Raw genomic sequence first — 23704 nt, forward strand, 5'->3', positions numbered from 1 at the left:
AATAAGAAGGATTATTTTAATAGGCCAAAACAATTATAATAATTACTCATCAAACCATAAATCGGTGTACGAGACGCCAATATAACATTTCTATTTTAATAAGCAGATTAGAAACACAATTTTATATCGAGTGAAATATAAAGTTGATTAACAACAATAATTAAGATGGAGTATATGGTTGAGGTAATCTATTTACAACATTAAGATTAAGTGGTCGGTCGTTATACGAGACCGACACTTGTGCCTGTATTAGTTATGGCCAGTTATGAGAATTTATATTATATTCAGTGTCATTACAATTTGTCTTATAGAAGTATCACTTGATAGCATGAATATTAACAACACTCGGTGTTTTGTTAGATTAAGAAAATGGTATAAGCCGTATCGACCCATAAAGTCGAATATGTAAACATGCATGAATGAGTATGATATATGTTCTATTGATAATTATATGATGTATATTGATTGTGGTTACATTTGTATAGACTTAAGATCATTAGTCAGGTCTTATGTGGTACACCGATACCAGCATTGGCACCGACTAAATAAATAAATATTTGATTATATAGTTATTTTTTTATTATTAAATGATAGTTATACCTGAATAATTATTTTAGTAAATAATTAGAAAATTTACTAACAAAACGTCTAAGCCTTAAAGTGTCTGTTCGTGTACGCGGTCTAACACAGCGATACTAATACTAGGACAACTAAAGTAAACACATGTACACTAGATTTTGGTTTGGGTGGTAGTGGTGCCTATGAATATTTTAATATCTTTAACGACGAAAGAATATATAAATACATTAACTCAAAACTCAAAAGTGGAGCGTTAGACAACTTAGACAAGTGCCGAGCCGCATACACGGTGCCAATACACCAGCTCATTTATAGGAAACCCCTTGTTTATTTAAAATCAGATTTATTATTATTGATAGTATTCTTGTCGTTAATATCTTAAAAATATTTTTGGATTTTAATTAGTAAATAATAATAATAATAATAATAATAATAATAATACCAATTTCTGGATTGGGTAAGGGGTGGTCCTAAGACATGCAACCAATTGTGTGTGTTTTGAGAACCTCAAACCTGCAAGTCTCTCTACCCCAAATCTGATTTGAAGATTTAAAATCTGAATGTAACCGTGAACTAGTCAATGTGCAGCCCAACATCAAATCTCAAAAGTCTGTACACTTGATATAACAATATAACCCAACCCGATACCTTCTTTTTCCTTACCGTAAAAACTAATTTAATCATAATCCTATCCCACAATCTGTATTTTCACCATCATCACAATCGTTCGACTTAGAGAGAGAAACCCGGAAGAGAGAGAGAAAAAATAATCGCCAGCCATGCTTTCCGGTAAGCTCAGCAGACGAAGATGGGTTCAAAAGCAAGAATAGTGGCCGGCGTCTGTAGTGATTCCGACAAACCCACAAGTTTCCGACGATGAATTTCGGTGAGCACGTCTGATCATTTTTGCAAGCCTCGGGTTCATGCAGATATGAAAGTTGGGTTGGTCCATGCCCGACTTGAAACTCGGTGAGTTCCAGCAAAAAAACAATCTAGATGATGATGACATGCATTTCAGGTAACTGCCATAGTGAATCAGCCATGGCAACAAGAAACCGCGGTGGTGGTCAGTAAACATGTCTCACGGCAGGGAAGGAGTGTCCGGGTTGGTAAACGGAAACCAACGATGATTAGCCGCCAATTAAACTAACTATACGCGAGTAAGGTATAAACGCACACCCGCCTAATTGAAATTTCAATGATAATTTCATTTAACAAAACCATAACCGCGTCGACGGGTTGAGCTCTAACCCTACCAGCCAAACTAAACAATAATAATTATTTAGCAGATCTAGAAAATAACTAATATAGATATGCATGTTGCCCGATATCGAAGATAATGACAACTGGGTGGTTCACACGTCGATCAAGAAACCTAAGTGGGATTGAACATTCTTATTCCACATATATCTAACACTATATGATAAGAATCCTTTGAAAAAGTTAGGGATTATTAGTTACATATAACAAATGGGAAGTTTACTCGGGTTAGCGGGAAATAATTAAATAAGTAGGAGGTAGTATGGGTCGGGCTAGTGTTGGGTAATGGATATTGGTTATGGACTAGGGAAAGAAGGAAGAGACCATGGGCTTAAGCCCATGATCCATAATTACGTAAACCTTAAATTCTCATTTTTCATTCATTTCACACATATTCCATACACCACCAAAACACACACTTAGCTCTCTCTCATCATACTTTCTCTCTCTAGCAGAAACCAAGAAGAAGAATCGATCCCGACCAGAGGTAATGATAGTATGATATTGTAGAGATCCAACCCCGTTAGATTTAGTCATGAAACGACGAGCCGACACCGTTAAACCGTTGAAGTCACGAGATCCGGGTGGAATCGGGTATAAACCGAAACTAAGATGAGCTAAGGGATCACCCTAGCTCAGATCTGGATCGAACGGGACAAAAAACGGTGTAAACGGTGGTGAAACGAGCGAGATCTCCCGGTTTTCCGGAGTAGGCGGCGCCGAAGTTGGTGTGTGTGTAAATGTGGTGATGTGACTTGGTTATTATGTAAATGATGTAATGATATAAAGTGTGTTGTAGACAAATAGAGGTAGGGTGTGATAGAAGTAGCCAGGGTCTAGTATGGGTGTTAGTGGCGTGAAGATAGTACGTGATAGGGTAAGCCTATGCGTGACTTCGTTATTAAAGTGGCAAAGTGGCATAATGTTATTCGTTATTAAAGTGGCATAACGTGATTATTTATTAATGTGGCAATGTGGCATAACGTTATTCGTTAAAAAAGTGGCTAAGCTGTAGGGGTTAATAAGAGGTTAAGTGGTAAGGTGAGCAGGTTAGATAGTGGACTATGTGTCTTTGGATAAGTATATAATTCATGTAGTGGTTGTATGATAAGTTGCTTGATTAACTAGAACTCACTCAGCGTAGCTGACTTTTAGTATGCACGCTGGTGAGCAAACTAAAGAGCTAGCATGAGGATGGCACATGGCATGGATTGAGTGGCTGGCATTTTAAGATGGAAGAAATGATGTTTTAAATATAATGTTTTGTGATATGGTTTTTAAAGAAAAGATTAATGTTTTGTATCAAATGATTAAACTTAACTTTTCCGTGAAAGTTTTAATTAACTCTGATTGTAAGAACGGTGTTTATGAGTAAATCCGACGCTAAAGTAGGGCTACCGGGTTCGGGGCCTTAAAAGTTAGTATCAGAACAAAGTTCGAGAGATTTAAGCATCCTACATGCTTAGACTCGAACAGAGAATGGGATTTTAGTAAGAAAAGAAAGAAGATGCCAGTTCAAGATAGCCATGTGTCACTCAAGCAAGCTCAGTAAAGGTAAAGTATGTTAAATAATGTATAAAGATGTTCACTTAATTGTTAAAGGAAGGATATATGTAGGTTAGGGATAGGATTTCTTCATTGTTTGATGTATTAAATGTTTAAAAGTAGAAACTAGTACAAGTGAAATCACGAACGAAAGTATGTTCAACCTGAGGAGTAATGAAAATAGTTAATTACACTTGATCAATGTCATTAGCTACTTACCTTACGAATCACGTACTAAATAATTCCTTGAGTGAAGATGTTTGTGTTTTCCCTTTTAGAACACGATGGCTGGAGCAAGAGAGATTGCTGGAACGGGAGGGCGTACGTGGCGTCGTGGTAGGCCACCGGTGGTCCGAGAACTCTCTGTTAAATCAGCTGCTAACACCGGGGGAGAAGAAAGTGCTGCTGAGCGAAATCCGGGCAACAACGAAAGACCTCAAATCAACCCTGATGTTCTAGCTACCATTGTCCAAGCTGTGGCAACTGCCATGAAAGATTGGAATCCTGAGAAGTCTGCTGTAAGCCATGAAAGGACTGCTGAGAGATCAGGATAGAATGGTAAGAAAAATGATGAGGGGGGGAAGGGTCACTCGAGCGAAGGCCAATCTATGAAGGTTGAGGACAGAAAGAGGGGCCAAGTTGGGTGCAACTACAAGTCCTTCAAAGGGTGTGACCCGCCAAAGTTGACTGGTCTAGGAGACGCAATCGCTACTCTCCAATGGATAACCACTATGGTCAAGATTATCCGAATTAGGGAGTGCCGTCCAGACCAAGCAGTGGGTTATGCCACTCAGTCATTTGGAGATGAGGCTATGTACTGGTGGGAAACTGTGGAACAAAGGAAGACTCAGGAATATATTAAGGCAATGAGGTGGGATGACCTGAAGGAGTTAGTGATGAAAATGTTTTGTGCTGATGCTGAGGTTGAGAGGGTCGAGATGAAGTTTCTGAATCTGAAAGCAGGCAAGATGACACACCGTGAGTACACCATTGAATTCAACCATATGTCTATGCTGGTTCCTGACATGGTGAACACTGAGGTGAAACGGATCAAGTGCTACGTCTGGGGACTTCCCCTGAAGGTCCGCATGTTAGTCAGGGCCAACAAACCTGCTACCTTTGAGTCTGCAGTTGAGTTGGCAGAGATGGTTTATGATGATCTGGCGACGGATGATGTGGAAGTGGAATATAAGGAAGAAGGTAAAGGAACCAACCGAGCTGGGGATGTCGTGGATCATGTAGGGAGAAAGACACAGAAGATGGCATAAAAGGAAGCATGTAAGGTGTGCGGGAAGATGCACTTGGGGGAATGTAAGGCTGGTCCAAATCAGTGCTACCGATGCGGGATGAAGGGGCACATCTCTCGTGAATGCACCGAGGACCAGAAGTGTTACAAGTGTGGTATGTCAGGTCACATAGCTAGAGATTGCAATGAAGCTGTGGCGGTGGAGGGAAGAAAGGGAGAAGCGTGAGAGGAAGATTTATCGGTCACTGAGAAGGTTGCGGAAGAATAAGTGGCTCGTCACAGTTTTTTTATGTTTGTCTTTTTTAGGGGTGTTTTATGTTACAGTATGAATGTGACACCCGGTAATTTTCCCAATCCTATAAACTAAGTAATCAACCTAATAATTAGGTGATTGTGAATATTATGCGCGCTAAATTAGAATCAGCGCGGGCATGTGTTATGTGCGCCCTGCGCGAGCGCGCTATATTAGAATCAGCGCGGGCATGTGTTATGTGCGCCCTGCGCGAGCGCGCTATGTTAGAGTCAGCGCAGGCACGTTATGTGCGCCCTGCGCGAGCGCGCGATGTAAGAACCAGCGTGGGCATATGTTATATGCGCCATGCTCGAATGTTTTGGCTTTATGTTTTCATATAACTTAACTCTGTTGTCTAATGGGTTGACCGTCCCGCATGATGCTAAGGCGGGTGCATCCCAAATCGTTTATGCGCGTGCGGAAGGGGAACTAACCTCCCCGCATGGCGGGAACATTGAGAGCTAGTTTGTCTGAAGCTCCAAGATGGAATTGACTTCAACATGACTGATCACTATGTTGAAATACCAAGACCACCTGGAGAATCTACAAATGAAACTCAATGTCCCTGACTGCGAGAAGGTTACGTACCTACCCGCAGCAAAGAAATGTCCTTCACGCAGAAAGCTATGCGCACAAAGTTATACGCGCAGAACACTTAGTCTATTCTCCAGATGTAAGGAGATTATTCCCGCCCAAAAGGAAACAGTTGCGTGTTTCAGAAATTTCTACTTTTTAACTGTACACTGACAAAAGCACCTGAAAAAGCATACTGTAGCATGAAAAGTCAACTGTCAGCCACCCTACTCTCACCAACCACAGACCTGCATGTCCTGTCCAAATCAAATCAAAATCTTTTATCCACTCCTCCACTTTTAAATAAATAATAATAATTTCCATACTTTACCATCATTGCACCTAGATATGAAAAGATTTCAATCCCCTAAAGCAAGGGATTGTGTTCCCTTGAGTTTGCCTATAAATATGTAACCTAAACTATCACCCAAAACACACTTCAAACTTCTCTCATAAAACTACAAATTGCACTAATCATCGCCCAAGCATCCGTTTGATATTCAAATTCCGTTCCTGTTACTAGGTAAGCCGAGATTATAACCTTGAGATCTACTTTCCAACCCTTATATTCTCCTATTTCTTATATACTTCTTGTTATTTAATCGTATTCTAGACCTTCAATTCCGAGGCCAACACCAAGAAAACCCGAATCTCGATTAATCCCTTAACAAGAACCACAGGTGAGTCTCACAGCCCCTATTTTCACTGTTTCACTATTTTTAAACTGTTTTCGGGGCGAGGGACACGTACTTAAATTATGCTTTATCATGATACTCTTACAAGCAATGCAAGCAATTATGTGTTTAAATAATGTTTCATTATGGTATATTTACGAGCAATGCAAACGGTTATCTATGGTTTTCGATGAGAGTGCGATACAAGTAAGTGATCACTTTAACATTGGAACTCTAAGGGTAGGGATGCTGGTTTGATCCACCCACTCGTAGGGGTCGCACCTCTTTGCATGGACGAGTGCCTAGAATGGGGCAGTACTATGGGATTGAGCCCGCTCGTAGGGGTCGCGCCTCTTTGCATGGACGAGCGCCTTGTTTTCCGGCACAACGTCCGTGCGTAACCCGCGGGACGGAATTATTGATTAGCTCGTAGGGGCAGCGCCTCTTTGCATAGACGAGCACGGTTTTTCAGAAATGTCCACGCGTAACCCGCGGGACGGCATTACATTATTTAGCTCGTAGTGGCAGCGCCACTTTGCATGGACGAGCACGTTTTCCAGAAACGTTCGCGCGTAACTCGCGGAACGGATCTATCAGAAATATGTTGTCAGATCTATGTTTTCATACGGATTATCAAGCATATGTTTAGACATGAAATCAGAAATGTGTTTCAATATGATTTTTATCAAGACTATGATGCAATGCGATTTATCAAGTTACTAAAACTTGTGAACTCACTCAGTTTATACTGATTCAAATGTTTTACGTGTCTTTCAGGAGATAACTAGGTAGCGCATGGAGTCACACTTAGAGCACCTCACGCTGAACATCTAAAACTAGCTTTTTGGAAGATTTTAGTTCTATCCGTTCGATGCGCGTGGTTGTTCCCGCTGCGCAAGGGGATATGGCGTGGAAATCTTCAATAGTTTTTATACTTGGATGTTTTTATGTAATTTTTAAACAATGTAATGTATTTGTATTAAACATTTCATGCGCAATGAAAATCTTACTTTGAATGTTTGCAATGGCTCGTGCTTAATTATCAATCCCCACTCGCGCGCGCCCGGCTGTTTCCGCCGCTCAGGGCCGGGTGTGACAGATTGGTATCAGAGCACTGGTTATAGCGAACTAGGAAAAGAAGTTTTAACCTAGACTATAACCGTTGGGGAATCGCATGAAATATTTTTCAAGGAAAATATTTTCAAAAGAAACTATACACACACTTAGGAACACGGGTCACACAGTGTCTAGTGAATAAAGATAAGAACATTATGTGCTCAGAGTACATTCGCTAAGTTTGATATATTTTCATTCTCTTTTAAAGCGAGAATGCCTCCAACTAGAGCCAAGGGAATTACCATGACACCCGAGGAACTCGCAGAAATAATCGCGCAAGCGATCGCAACACATGAGGCCAGCAAGGCCGAATCTAGTCAGGGTCGTCAGGAGAACGAGACCCCAGAACCCGAATCAGGAGCTTTGGACAAAGGATGCTCCTACAAGACATTTATGGCCTGTAAGCCTTGGCCATTCAAGGGTACCGAAGGGGCCATTGGGCTCTACAACTTGATTGACAAGATGGAGACAGTTCTCTCCATTAGCGGATGTAGTGAGAACCAAAAGGTCCTTTACGCGACCTGCATGTTCCAAGAAGCAGCTTCGTCTTGGTGGAAGCTTCAAGTGAAGACTATGGGGCGAGAAGTTGCTCTTCACAAGACCTGGGAGGAGCTAAAGGAAATGATGATGAGAAAGTTCTGCTCTCGCGCAGAAATTCAGAGCCTGCAACAGGAATTCTGGAACCACACCATGGTAGGAACGGATATCGACGCCTACAACAACCGGTTCAACGAGCTTTGCCAGTTGGTGCCAGACATGGCAAACACGGAGGAAAAGAAGATCGAGAGGTATATCTTTGGGTTACCTCCTGTTGTTAGGGTTCCGCTCAACGCCGCAGCGCCTCCAACCTTTGATGAGGCAGTAGCGCGGGCCACCACCCTTACAAGGGATACGGTCCGTGCGGGTATGTTGACTACGCGCGGAAACGAGCAGCGAACCCCTGACTCCAAGAGGAAATGGAACTCTCACCACCGAGGGTCCGATTCCAAGCAGCCACCGTTCAAGAAGCAGGAGAGCGCAAGGGTTTACGCGATCCAAGCCGCGGAACCATCAAGGAAAGGATACAGCGGGCGTCGCCCATGGTGCAACAAATGCAAGTATCACCACGAGGGTGAATGCGCAAGAATCGAATGCGCCAAATGTGGCAGACCAGGGCACAAGGCGATGAATTGCCGTATCAGAGAAGCTGGAGCGAGCGACAACTGCTACGCATGCGGGAAGCCAGGGCATTTTAGTCGGGATTGCCCGCAAAAGGGAAACCAAGCTCGCGGGAGAGCTTTTGTGATCGGCGCAGGCGAAGCTAAAGAAGAGCCGAATGTGGTAACCGGTACGTTTTTGCTTAACGGCCATTTTGCATCTGTCTTATTTGATACTGGAGCTGACCTAAGTTTTATATCCGCTGAGTTTAAAGACTCCCTAGGCTTAGCAACCAGTAGGCTAGACACACCTTATACTATAGAACTAGCCAATGGTAGGCAGTTATGCGCGAACGAAAGAACGGAACAATGTGTAATAGTCATGGGAGGTCACGGGTTCAATATTAACTTGTTGCCAATAGACTTGGGAAGTTTTGACATTGTGGTAGGTATGGATTGGTTAGTCGAGAACCACGCGGAGGTTATTTGCCATGAGAAGCAGGTTCGGGTCCCACTGTTGAACGGAGAAACCTTGGTAATTCAAGGGGAAAGAAGGGGAGTTGCGACGAAACTGATTTCGTGCCTAAAGGCGCGAAAGTGCCTAAGGAAAGGGTGCTACGCCTTCCTGGCGCATGTAGTAGAGAAGAAAGGAGATGAGCGAAGAATTGAAGACTTACCAGTAGTGCGCGAATTTCCAGAAGTTTTTCCTGAAGATTTGCCCGGATTACCGCCGCCGCGACAAGTCGAATTTCGTATTGATTTAGTCCCAGGAGCTGCGCCGGTAGCTCGAGCGCCTTATCGATTAGCTCCATCTGAGATGCAAGAGCTATCCAATCAGCTACAGGAACTATTGGATAAGGGTTTCATACGCCCAAGCTTCTCACCTTGGGGAGCTCCAGTGCTGTTTGTTAAAAAGAAGGATGGTTCGTTCAGAATGTGTATTGACTACAGGGAGCTGAACAAGCTGACAGTCAAGAATCGGTACCCCTTACCGAGGATTGACGACTTATTTGACCAGTTGCAGGGATCCAGTTATTATTCGAAGATAGATCTACGGTCAGGATACCACCAACTTAGGGTCCATGAGGAAGATGTGCCGAAAACAGCCTTCCGAACTAGATACAGCCATCATGAGTTCTTAGTGATGCCTTTCGGGCTAACTAATGCGCCGGCTGTATTCATGGATCTGATGAACCGCGTGTGCAAACCATACTTGGACAAGTTTGTGATTGTGTTTATAGATGATATTCTGATTTACTCTCGGACCAAGGCCGAGCATGAGCAACACCTGAGATTGATTTTGGAATTGTTGAGGAAAGAAAAGTTGTATGCGAAGTTTTCCAAGTGTGAGTTTTGGCTTAGAGAAGTTCACTTTCTCGGTCACGTTGTAAACGAGAAAGGAATACACGTTGATCCTTCCAAAGTCAAGGCCATCAAAAAATGGGAAGCGCCAAGAACCCCAACTGAGGTGAGGCAATTCCTAGGACTAGCTGGCTACTATCGACGCTTCATTGAGAACTTCTCCAAGATAGCTCTACCTCTGACCGCGCTAACTCAGAAAGACAAGAAGTTTGTTTGGGGCGAAAATCAGGAAGCGGCGTTTCAAATGTTGAAACAGAAGTTATGTAGTGCGCCAATTTTGTCTCTGCCCGAGGGCACGGATGACATCGTCGTTTACTGCGACGCTTCACATCAGGGACTCGGATGTGTCCTTATGCAGCGAGACAAAGTCATAGCGTATGCCTCGCGCCAACTCAAGACCAATGAAAAGAACTACACAACGCATGATCTGGAACTCGGAGCGGTTGTCTTCGCGCTAAAGATTTGGCGCCATTACCTCTATGGTACAAAGTGTATAATCTTTACGGATCACAAGAGCCTTCAACATATATTTGATCAAAAGGATTTAAACATGAGGCAACGAAGATGGGTGGAGTTGTTGAATGATTATGATTGTGAAATTAAGTACCACCCTGGAAAGGCGAATGTGGTAGCAGACGCGCTAAGTAGGAAGGAGCGAATAAAAACGCTACGAGTCAAAGCTCTAAGGTTGACCATTCGCGCAGATCTCTCTACCCGCATCCGAGACGCTCAACAAGAAGCCTTGAAACCAGAGTTTGTTAAAAACGAATCCCTTGGGGGTATGATTAAGAGTTTGGAACTTAAAGAGAACGGCAATCTATATTTCGCTAACCGCATATGGGTCCCTCTCAAGGGAGGATTGCGCGAGCAAGTATTAAACGAAGCTCACAAGACGCGGTATTCCGTACATCCTGGCGCAGACAAGATGTACCAAGATGTTAAAGCGCTGTATTGGTGGCCCAATCTTAGAGGCGCCATCGCGACGTATGTCAGTAAGTGCCTGACGTGTTCGAAGGTAAAGGCTGAATACCAGAAGCCGTCGGGGTTACTTCAGCAGCCAGAAATTCCCATGTGGAAGTGGGAACAAATCTCTATGGACTTCATCACCAAACTGCCAAGGACACCTGGGGGTTATGACACGATCTGGGTTATTGTAGATCGGCTAACTAAGTCAGCACACTTCCTGCCGATCAAGGAAACCGATAAGATGGAAAAGTTAGCCCGATTGTATATTCGAGAAGTAGTTTCAAAACATGGAGTCCCAGTGTCCATCATTTCTGATAGAGATAGTCGGTTCACCTCAAGATTTTGGAAATCGTTACAAGGGGCTTTAGGTACTCGTCTGGACATGAGTACGGCTTATCATCCCCAAACGGATGGGCAAAGCGAGCGAACAATCCAGACATTGGAAGATATGCTGCGCGCGTGCGCAATCGATTTCGGAGGTAGCTGGGATACTCATCTCCCATTGGTTGAATTTTCTTACAATAACAGTTATCACACAAGCCTCAAGGCTGCGCCGTTTGAAGCTTTGTATGGGCGCAAGTGTAGATCCCCACTGTGCTGGGCTGAAGTGGGTGACAAGCAAATGACTGGTCCAGAATTGATCCAAGAAACAACAGACAAGATTTTTCAGATACGGGATCGCCTTAAGACAGCGCGCGACAGACAGAAGAGCTACGCAGATGTGCGAAGGAAACCGTTGGAGTTTCAAGTAGGGGATAAAGTACTTTTGAAAGTCTCTCCATGGAAAGGAGTCCCCCGTTTCGGCAAGCGAGGAAAGTTAAATCCGCGCTACGTTGGACCGTTTGAGATCCTGGAAAGGATCGGTCCGGTTGCTTATAAACTCTGTCTACCCGCCGAACTCAGTGGAGTTCATGATACGTTCCATGTGTCCAACCTCAAAAAGTGCTTATCTGACGAAACGTTGATTTTGCCATTGGACGAGATTCACATCGACAAACAACTGCACTTCGTAGAAGAACCCATAGCAGTAACCGATTGGAAAGAACAAAAGTTACGCAGAAGCAGAATCAAGTTAGTAAAGGTTCAATGGAACTCAAGGCGTGGGCCTGAATTCACTTGGGAAAGAGAAGATCAAATACGCAAGAAATACCCACACCTCTTTCAGAACATGGCTTCTGCCAGCGACGTCTCCTAAATTTCGGGACGAAATTCTCTTAACAGGGGGAAAATGTGACACCCGGTAATTTTCCCAATCCTATAAACTAAGTAATCAACCTAATAATTAGGTGATTGTGAATATTATGCGCGCTAAATTAGAATCAGCGCGGGCATGTGTTATGTGCGCCCTGCGCGAGCGCGCTATATTAGAATCAGCGCGGGCATGTGTTATGTGCGCCCTGCGCGAGCGCGCTATGTTAGAGTCAGCGCAGGCACGTTATGTGCGCCCTGCGCGAGCGCGCGATGTAAGAACCAGCGTGGGCATATGTTATATGCGCCATGCGCGAATGTTTTGGCTTTATGTTTTCATATAACTTAACTCTGTTGTCTAATGGGTTGACCGTCCCGCATGATGCTAAGGCGGGTGCATCCCAAATCGTTTATGCGCGTGCGGAAGGGGAACTAACCTCCCCGCATGGCGGGAACATTGAGAGCTAGTTTGTCTGAAGCTCCAAGATGGAATTGACTTCAACATGACTGATCACTATGTTGAAATACCAAGACAACCTGGAGAATCTACAAATGAAACTCAATGTCCCTGACTGCGAGAAGGTTACGTACCTACCCGCAGCAAAGAAATGTCCTTCACGCAGAAAGCTATGCGCACAAAGTTATACGCGCAGAACACTTAGTCTATTCTCCAGATGTAAGGAGATTATTCCCGCCCAAAAGGAAACAGTTGCGTGTTTCAGAAATTTCTACTTTTTAACTGTACACTGACAAAAGCACCTGAAAAAGCATACTGTAGCATGAAAAGTCAACTGTCAGCCACCCTACTCTCACCAACCACAGACCTGCATGTCCTGTCCAAATCAAATCAAAATCTTTTATCCACTCCTCCACTTTTAAATAAATAATAATAATTTCCATACTTTACCATCATTGCACCTAGATATGAAAAGATTTCAATCCCCTAAAGCAAGGGATTGTGTTCCCTTGAGTTTGCCTATAAATATGTAACCTAAACTATCACCCAAAACACACTTCAAACTTCTCTCATAAAACTACAAATTGCACTAATCATCGCCCAAGCATCCGTTTGATATTCAAATTCCGTTCCTGTTACTAGGTAAGCCGAGATTATAACCTTGAGATCTACTTTCCAACCCTTATATTCTCCTATTTCTTATATACTTCTTGTTATTTAATCGTATTCTAGACCTTCAATTCCGAGGCCAACACCAAGAAAACCCGAATCTCGATTAATCCCTTAACAAGAACCACAGGTGAGTCTCACAGCCCCTATTTTCACTGTTTTCACTATTTTTAAACTGTTTTCGGGGCGAGGGACACGTACTTAAATTATGCTTTATCATGATACTCTTACAAGCAATGCAAGCAATTATGTGTTTAAATAATGTTTCATTATGGTATATTTACGAGCAATGCAAACGGTTATCTATGGTTTTCGATGAGAGTGCGATACAAGTAAGTGATCACTTTACCATTGGAACTCTAAGGGTAGGGACTGCTGGTTTGATCCACCCACTCGTAGGGGTCGCACCTCTTTGCATGGACGAGTGCCTAGAATGGGGCAGTACTATGGGATTGAGCCCGCTCGTAGGGGTCGCGCCTCTTTGCATGGACGAGCGCCTTGTTTTCCGGCACAACGTCCGCGCGTAACCCGCGGGACGGAATTATTGATTAGCTCGTAGGGACAGCGCCTCTTTGCATTGACGAGCACGGTTTTTCAGAAATGTCCACGCGTAACCCGCGGGACGGCATTACATTATTTAGCTCGTAGTGCCAGCGCCACTTTGCATGGACGAGCACGTTTTCCAGAAACGTTCGCGCGTAACCCGCGGAACGGATCTATAAGAAATATGTTGTCAGATCTATGTTTTCATACGGATTATCAAGCATATGTTTAGACATGAAATCAGAAATGTGTTTCAATATGATTTTTATCAAGACTATGATGCAATGCGATTTATCAAGTTACTAAAACTTGTGAACTCACTCAGTTTATACTGATTCAAATGTTTTACGTGTCTTTCAGGAGATAACTAGGTAGCGCATGGAGTCACACTTAGAGCACCTCACGCTGAACATCTAAAACTAGCTTTTTGGAAGATTTTAGTTCTATCCCTTCGATGCGCGTGGTTGTTCCCGCTGCGCAGGGGATATGGCGTGGAAATCTTCAATAGTTTTTATACTTGGATGTTTTTATGTAATTTTTAAACAATGTAATGTATTTGTATTAAACATTTCATGCGCAATGAAAATCTTACTTTGAATGTTTGCAATGGCTCGTGCTTAATTATCAATCCCCACTCGCGCGCGCCCGGCTGTTTCCGCCGCTCAGGGCCGGGTGTGACAATGAACCTATGTTTGTCTGGCAAGCTTGGATGATTTCCTTCTTATGTTTGATTTTATGAATGAGTTGTGTTTTCTTGTGATTTTATATGAATGACTTATGAATTATCTTCAATGCATGTTGGTTATGATAAATAGTTGTGTGATGATAAACGTCGCCTTAGGAGTTAGCATTATTATATAGAACAAGGTTGCTTGGGAGGACGAGACGAGACTTGGTACATCGAGGGCCTCCTGTACAAGCTACCTTAATAGCTAAAAAACATGATCACTGCTCAATGACTGCAAGTCAGGAGTAAGAAGGATAACCCAGAAAGCGAAGGCGATTCAATAAAGTGTGTGAATATAAGAAGTGTTCCTTTTACAAGGAATAAGTTAGGTTTCGGGGAAGAAACCTCTTTAAGGGGGGAAGACTTGTAACATCCCGAAATTTCTAAAATAATATTAATTATATTATTTATTGTCAGTGAGGAAGTTTACTCGAGTTAGCGGGAAATAGTTAAATAAGTAGGAGTTAGTATGGGTCGGGCTAGTGTTGGGTAATGGATATGGGTTATGGACTTGGGAAAGAAGGAAGAGACCATGGGCTTAAGCCCATGATCCATAATTACATAAACCTTAAATTCTCATTTTTCATTCATTTCACACATATTCCATACACCACCAAAACACACACTTAGCTCTCTCTCATCCTACTTTCTCTCTCTAGCAGAAACCAAGAAGAAGAATCGATCCCGACCAGAGGTAATGATAGTATGATATTATAGAGATCCAACCCCGTTAGATTTAGTCATGAAACGACGAGCCGACACCGTTAAACCGTTGAAGTCACGAGATCCGGGTGGAATCGGGTATAAACCGAAACTAAGATGAGCTAAGGGATCACCTTAGCTCAGATCTGGATCGAACGGGATGAAAAACGGTTTAAACGGTGGTGAAACGAGCGAGATCTCGCTTTTCCAGCGAAGGCGTTGCTGGAAAGGCGGCGCCGAAGTCGGCTGGTACGAGGTAGGGTTTATGTCAGAGAATGTTCTGACATTCTCTGACCTGAACCTACTTCGTTAGCGGGATCTTAACGAATGGGTCTTGATTCGTTAGCGGAAGTTTGACGAACTAGCCTTAGTTCGTTATGTCAATTCGTTAAGGAAAGGATGACGAACTAGCCCAATTCGTTAAGCAGTTCGTTAATGGAGAAATGACGAATGAACCCCTAGTTCGTTAACGGTTCAGTTCGTTAAAGGACCAGTTCGTTATAAAGGTCCAATTCATTATGAAAGATGACGAACTAGTATAACGAATCAGCTAAGGAAAGATAACGAATCAGATCATGTGCTAGATAATGAATTAGACTGTGATCTGATAACGAATTAGGCTTAATTCGTTATAGAAAATGTGATGGTGAATAAAATAATAATTTAAAATCTTAATGGAAAATGTGTTAAGACAGTTAATAGAAATAAAATTTTTCCAAGCTCGACCCCAGCCAGGGGCTCTGCCCCTTGGACCCTGCTAGGGGATGCCTCCCCTAGACCCCGCTGCCCCCGGACCCCAGTCCGTTGAGGGATATAGATCAACTAGAAATACGGTGAGTAGTGATAGTTAATTGATACATGTAATTATTATACAGTTAGCCGTGCACAGCTCAAGAAGAGAATAACCATCAACAGTAAACGTAACTGAGTTCAGGTGAGTTTCTATTCCCACTTCCTTGTTATATTTTCGGGGCTGTGTGCATACTCGATGTGAAGTGTGAATACACTTACCTTAAGTGGTAAGTGCATGCTATAATGTTTGATGTGATATATTTATATATGTTATGAATGGATGTCTGTTGGTGCGTGAACGATCTTACGATATTGCACGTTTAGACAGGGAAGGTAACGTTAATCGGTGTGAGGTCGATCTTCGGATATTGCGCGTATCGTCACTCGGGAATGATCCCCAAGTGGTTATTTGTGTGTGTAAATGTGGTGATTTGACTTGGTTATTATGTAAATGATGTAATGATATAAAGTATGTTGTAGACAAGTAGAGGTTGGGCGTGATAGAAGTAGCAAGGGTCTAGTAAGGGTGTTAGTGGCATGATGATAGTACGTGATAGGTTAAGCCTATGCGTGACTTCATTATTAAAGTGGCATAACGTGATTCGTTATTAAAGTCGCAAGGTGGCATAACGTTATTCGTTATTAAAGTGGCTAAGCTGTAGGGGTAAATAAGAGGTTAAGTGGTAAGGTGAGAAGGTTAGATATGCCAATAATAAATATATAGTCATAAGATATGAGGTTTTGGATTACGAAAGCGTAATTATAAGTTTATATGCTTAAAACCAACAATATTGGCAATAACCGACATTGTTGTCCTTTATGAAACAAAGATGTGTATTTTTCCTAATAAAAACATTAAGGATACTGTGACACTCGTCAATTTCAGGTTAACTCCGTTAACTCAAACCCCGTCAATTCAAACTTAAGATCACTGGATCTATAACGCACATCTCATTACATTTAAACTAGGGTTTAAATGACGCTTGACAATCACTACATGTGTAGTCTTTCGGGATTGCACCGAAACGCAAACGAGTTGACGCAAACCATTGGTGAATAAACGAAAAACATCAAAACAATAATTATGTGATAATTATGTGTTAGACTTATGTGTTATGTGATAACATGGTATAAAACGCTAACTCAAGATGCAAACGAGTTAATTTAAGCTAGAAAAGTAATACTAAAGAGTTGAGGGACCTATGTGTAACATGTTATTATTAATAATAATATTAAACCCTAACTCTCTTCCCTCTCTACCCGACGGCAGCCCCCCCCCCCCCTTCTCCCTTGCGATCGGAAGCCCCCCCACACACACATATCACCTTGTTTTGATCTTGTTCTTCATAATCGGAGCATCCTACACTCGTTTCTAAACATCTCTCACGTTTCCCTTGGTTGTTTCTGTGTTTTTTAAGGTATAAACATGAAACCCTAACTTTGTAAATCATGTATTTAGTGTTTGCATGTGTAATTTTGATTAGATGATGATTGATTATGTGTTAGTTATTGATATTAATGATCATATGTGATTTTGAACGGTGAAAGATTATTGAATCATTGATGGTTTGTAAACTCTAGAGGGTTACTACTGATTTTTGTGATTAATTATGCTCGTTACATGTTTTGAGATATGTCGTATGCTTAGGATGCATGTTAGACGATTGTTTGTGCTTGCTGAGTTTTGACGGCAGTGATTGTTAAACTTGAACGACATGTAACTTGTTGAATATATAAGCAAACTGAGCTAATTATGAGTCTACAAGGTAGTACTCTGAGTCTAGTTTTCAGAAAGTCCAACCACGCCTAATTTGGAGGTGTTTTGGTTGCTCAAACGATTTAAATAAGATTAAAGGTCAAAACTGGTACTGGACAGATTGTAAGTTATGTTTAGACAACTGTAACTAACTGTTAATGTGGAAATTGGTTGAGGTTGTTAACACTACAGGGTACTATAATGAGTCTAGTTTCTATAAAGTCCAAGTTTGTAATTTTTGGACGAGTAAAAGTTAATCTTTATGATTTTACAAAACTGAAGTGCAAATCTGAGTTGTGAGACCTGCTGTTAAATTGTTTTGTAATTAGCATATCTCATGAACTACAAGACCAAATGGGTTGGTTCCACTTCTGGAAGTTAACTTGTTGAGTTAAGAACCTAACCCAATTGGTCTTGCATTAATTGGATTTTTCATTTAACGGGAATAACAAATAACATTCTGTTGCGCATGAAGTTGATTGTTGTGAGTTTGCTGTAATGTGTTGATCATTGTGAGAAATTTATGAGAAAATAAAAATACAATAAAATATGTTTTGGAAACCTAACACATGTATGCTTTTGTGACGATTTTTGGTGAATTAATTGAGATTCTATGATCTGTCGATAGAATAATCTTTTCGAGTAGAAATTCTGCCTTGATAAAATTAACTGCTGAACTTTGTGAAAATACATGAAACGTGCTTGTTGCTAGATAATTGTTATATTTTGACCAAATTGCCCTTTTGGGGAATAATGGCTAGATATGTACACTATTAATACTTGACATGTAAATAATTGTTCAAAACATGTAACGTATCACAAATGTGCTTGTTAAGTCACACACGATTCACAAACGAACACGAAACGTATCTTGTGCATAGGTATTATGTGCCGAGTCTAGAGACTCGATAATAGTTCTGACACTTAGAAAATCTCCTTGTTGTTTTAGAACGCTAGCGAGAGTTTTTCTGTGACGCGCATCACTTGGGTGACTTGTTTTGGAATTCTTCGCAAACAGTGAGTTTCACTTTCCCCTTTAAACTTTTTAAACGCTTTTCACTTGGGGGAGATAACATACTCCGAAACGCTTTTAGATTTTGTTATGAAATTATATATCACTTGTAAAGGCTAAGTGGCTAACGAAATAATTGAAGTCCTTCACACATCGAACCGTTTAGTATTGGAAAATAGCGAGTCATTGTTGAGTAGTACTACTGGGTTTGACAAACCCCACCAAACGCTAAGCTCGACTGGAGGTCGAGTGGGTGTAATCTTGGCTAAACACATTACCATGGTCGGGATAGACCTGGTGGCAAGGCACATGATAAACAGTCAGCTTCGGTGTCGAACACTTAGTAATACTTGCTTTATAGGCTAGCTACCTATAGATATATAATCGATTTAACACTATCTGGTAACGCAAACGCTAAACGCAAAACGCTAAACGCAAAACGCAAACGTAAACGCTTTATTGATATAAACTCGTGAACTCACCAACCTCGTGTTGACACTTTTAGTATGTTATTCTTAGGTAGCCGAGGCGGGCGCGCGGTATAGGATCATGCATTACTCTGAACGTTTATGTTTATGCAAACTTGTTTTTAAACTGTTATGTAGGTTTTTAAGTCGTCCTGCGTGACGCAACACTTGGTTTATGGTTTTACGCTTCCGCACTTATTTACACTTAAACGTTTTTCGTGGTGTGAAAACTTTATTTATGGTTTGATTATAACTAATGATTCCGATCCTGTTAGTTCACACCCTCTGACGGTAAAACTCCGTTAGTGGATTTTGAGGGTGTGACAGATACTGATGTTAGTAAAGTTTGTCCGGCATTCGAAAATTAACGAAAACCCAAACCTACTAAAAATAGTAACATTTTTCAAAACCCGACAAAGTTACATATTATGATACTTACTTGCTGCATGTAAATTATAGAATATAATATGGGATACTTATGCTATAATCATACATATGTAAGAACTTTCCTAAAAAGGAATCTTTATTTGTTTCTAACATAGTATGTTGGTAAATACTTGAGTTAAGTAATACATAATACTAGGAGAGGACATTAGAATATATATTAGTTAAATGACGTGTATAACTAATAATAGATTAACATGGGAAAACCTAATTTACAAGCCAAACAACCAACAATAAGTCAAAACAATTAAAAACATTCAGAAGATCTCAATCAAACGACACGACCAATAACAAATATTACATTATTGAAAACTTAAATATTGTTATATATATACTAGGCTTACTTGGTGGTATCTAGCATCGTTGCAAGCTCATAAGTTGTCATTCACTTACACATATTGCATACGGACTGAGTTGAATTTCGTGCTGCCCTTTTTACTTGAAATTTTTGGGCTGGATACATGCCGGTTTTACTTATGGTGTGATATTTATCAAGAAGTGTTTTACTGCTAAATTTTGTCCCAACTTTTACACAATCATTAGCCTGAGGGAATGGGCCGGAGGCTTGTATGGGTAGTACTATCTGGGAGAACCTCACGCATAGTGACCCTATGCTGGGTAGACCACACTGAGATCTACGGATCGTTGCGGCATATAACCTACGTGTTTGATTATTGCTTTTAGCAGGGTGATAGTCCGGGACGGTTTAACTTCTAGTATGAGTTGGGGATACTTATGCTAGTTGAAGGTTTGATTGTGGACTTGATTGATGTGCACCATGCTTTATACTTACATACACGCAAACTTGCGCGCTTTTATAAATGAACTGTTTTAATGTGTATGTAAGCTAAACTCACGAACTCACCAACTTTTTAGTTGACACTTTTTAGCATGTATTCAGGTATATGGGGATAGCAATTTGTATTAGCTTTGTAATAAAGAATTCTTAAGGATATAGGCGTATGCCGAACATGACAAATGAAGATTAGATGCCAAGATGATTAGTAGAACCAACCACTTGATTGTAGAAGTGTCAGAGAAGAGATAATCGTGTAGTTACACCTTGTCATAAGTACTTAGTGCAAACGCTGTAACTTACTTGTATCAATAATATTCCGCTGCAAACACTTGGTACCAACTTGTCCTTGAAACTCCCAGGCCCCCTATTGACTGAGTGTGACAGATTGGTATTAGAGCCAAAGGTTTCAGCGAATTAGAATTCGTTAGTGATTTCTAGGCTTTAACCAAAATGCTTTAAGGATCCCTAACCGCTAAGACTCTGACACTTCAATGACATTGACCAATTTGGTATATGAAAACATTTAGGTGCGATATAAAATTCAAAATAGTTCTAAGGATTTGGCTATTGGAATTGACTAGTTCTATGATTTAGCTTATAGAACTCTACGACTTCATTTAGATGATTAACTACTAAGTCATACCCTAATTGATTTGAAAGTGTGCATACTTGATAAGCTATCAATTTTCTCATGGGTACTTGTAAGACCTTTATGCACACGTGATCTGTTTTATTATTTATAGTGAACATTAATCTGATTATATCGAGTTATGCTCGAGAGTATTTGTGAATGCCAAATGGCTACTATATTGAATGGAGCAAGTTATGCTCGAGATTATTTGGGGACTTCAAGCTTGTTTTTGTCTTACGCAGTTATTTATTATATTTAGTAAGGTTACGCGTTGTACCTTCATTGATACCCCTATCCAGCCATAGACCAATTTATATAGGAGCCCATATTGCATTACTAGGAGTTGCGTGTTAGAACAAGAGCTTGCTTAGGAATTACAAAACTATAAATATGAAAGAATCAATTATTAAATATTTTAAGGGTAAAGCTAGAGTGATCATGCAAGGCAAATTTATAATTATGGGTGCGCAACGTGATTATGAATTTGCACATGCACGTGATTTCTGGTAAAACTAATTATGGTAACCAACACTCCTACCCAAATCATTACAAAATATCCCAAATACGAACTACAATATTAAGCATAACATGAGATCAAACTTATATGAGTTACTAACTACACATGACAATACGAAGGTACCATTCCTTTTCTTTATCATTGGAACCTAATTAACCTTTCAATCAATTTATTATTTTCATCTGTAAATCAAGTTAGCTTTTGAACTCTCTTTTGTGAACCTTGTCACACTTGAATCGTCTTACACATACATACCTTGGATAGTATTATCTTCTCAACACACCATGATGCCCCTCTATGAAACATCACCCTTATGACTATGTGACAACCACACAAAGAAGATTTTTAGGATCAAAGTAGACTCGCCCCACAATTTTGGAACACGTCGACTTGTCAAGAACGTGGGAGATTGATTTTGTACTTCCTTTATTTATTGATTTTTATTTATCTAAGCAACACATAACTCTTTTGGCTACTCCATTTCAATGATGATACATTCCTTAGTTGTATGGCTACGATCAACGACTTATGCGGAACTAGATTGATCTTCTTTGCCATGACACCATATCTATTCATGAGCTTCATTTCATTTTACTCAGGAACCTACATTATATCCTTCCTACGTCGATCAAATTCATTTAAATCATATATTTGTTAAATATAAATTTCATGGTAAGATCACACAAGAAATTATTATTATTAATATTTTTGTTGGTTATTTATTTAGTTTCTTTTCTTCTCAAATTTCCTTAAAATTAACTAAAGCTTTCTTTGACTTTACAATACATATTAGGGATTTATCAAATATAAACATTAATAATTCTTAACATTAATACCCCTTTAAAGCTTTATCGTATTTTTTTTAAAATTTCACCGAAACTTATAATTGAAAACAACTTATCAACTATTCTGAAATTTTGTTATTCCAAGATAACAACTTAATATTCGTTCATCCATACGTCTCTTTTTAGAATAGGACTTAACGTTATAGATTTGTTATTATGATCAGTCATACGGAATACTTTTCACATCTTATGAAATCCATAACATTTATAAAATTATACGATTTTAGCATATCTAATCTTTATGTTTAACTACTAAGTTAAATGGCTACTTGGAAAAAAAAGGGGTTACTCAAGTTCACTTCCTTGTAAAAGTTTGATCAATACTCCTACTGGACTAGACAACTTCGTGCGTATTTTCTAAGATTAAGGAAAATAGATGGATTGACATATATGCCAACATCTCATTCTAAGTCTAACTTAGCGGAACAAATGATCTTACGTCATATGTCGCAAACTCCAAGTTTAAGAAGATTATTAGAATCGCTTAATTAACACAAAAAAAGTGATCTTATTAGTTCTTATTTTCTTGGGGAAAATAGTCGCTATAAATTCCATATTCGCGAATCTGGTGTGTGATCTTGAAATCAAACCCATCAAGTGATATGAACTTTATATATTGAAGTTTCTTACGTGCCATAATTTGGAAATACGGGTCTTAAGTGTGTCCGTCCTAGAACACTAACATATAAGACTGTTTAACCATTTTAAATTACACCATTGGATCACACATGCGCTCGAACCCGGAGCCACTAACTTAATTCCGATATGAATTTATATGTTATAAAGTATTTTTCTAGTACCCTTTGCAGTGATACCTACCCAAGAATTCTGGGTGATTGGTCTCCCATTTGGGGATGAGTCCCGACTCGGTAACCCATGATTATAGTATAATTTCTTTTCTCATTAGAATATATCATCTCTTCGGTAGCAATATAAATATATCACAGCATACTTTTATCCTCTTTTCCTCGTTGAAGCTAGCGGATTCGATAAATTTTGTTTTGCAAGCTGAATGCTCTAAACAACAATTCTTCTTGGATCGATAACATCTAAATAGTGTCCATGACTGATTCTTGAAATTCACTCTGCATTATGAAATTCCTTTATCATATTCCATAAATTCTTTTTTGCTTGAAAAAAAAACTAAGAACAAACTAGTTGGAAGGATTTTCGACATGTTATTTGCAATCGACACTCCCATCGATTCACTACGGGAAGTGGATTTATTTTTATTTGCTTCCCCCATTCAACTATGATAAAAAAATGTATTTCTGAAAGTCCCATCATAGCTGATAACGGTGTTTCGTAGTATAGCTATTTAGTCTTTGGGAAATATACCAAGTTCTTTCAATTCCTCGAATTACACTAGTTTTGATACGAAACCATTCCGTTGTTTTGAGCACTCC

The sequence above is a fragment of the Bidens hawaiensis genome, unplaced genomic scaffold (genome assembly GCF_021521415.1).
Source record: "Bidens hawaiensis isolate Kalapana, Puna unplaced genomic scaffold, B.hawaiensis_p1.1 tig00002754_1, whole genome shotgun sequence".
In the NCBI taxonomy this organism is placed as follows: Eukaryota; Viridiplantae; Streptophyta; class Magnoliopsida; order Asterales; family Asteraceae; genus Bidens; species Bidens hawaiensis.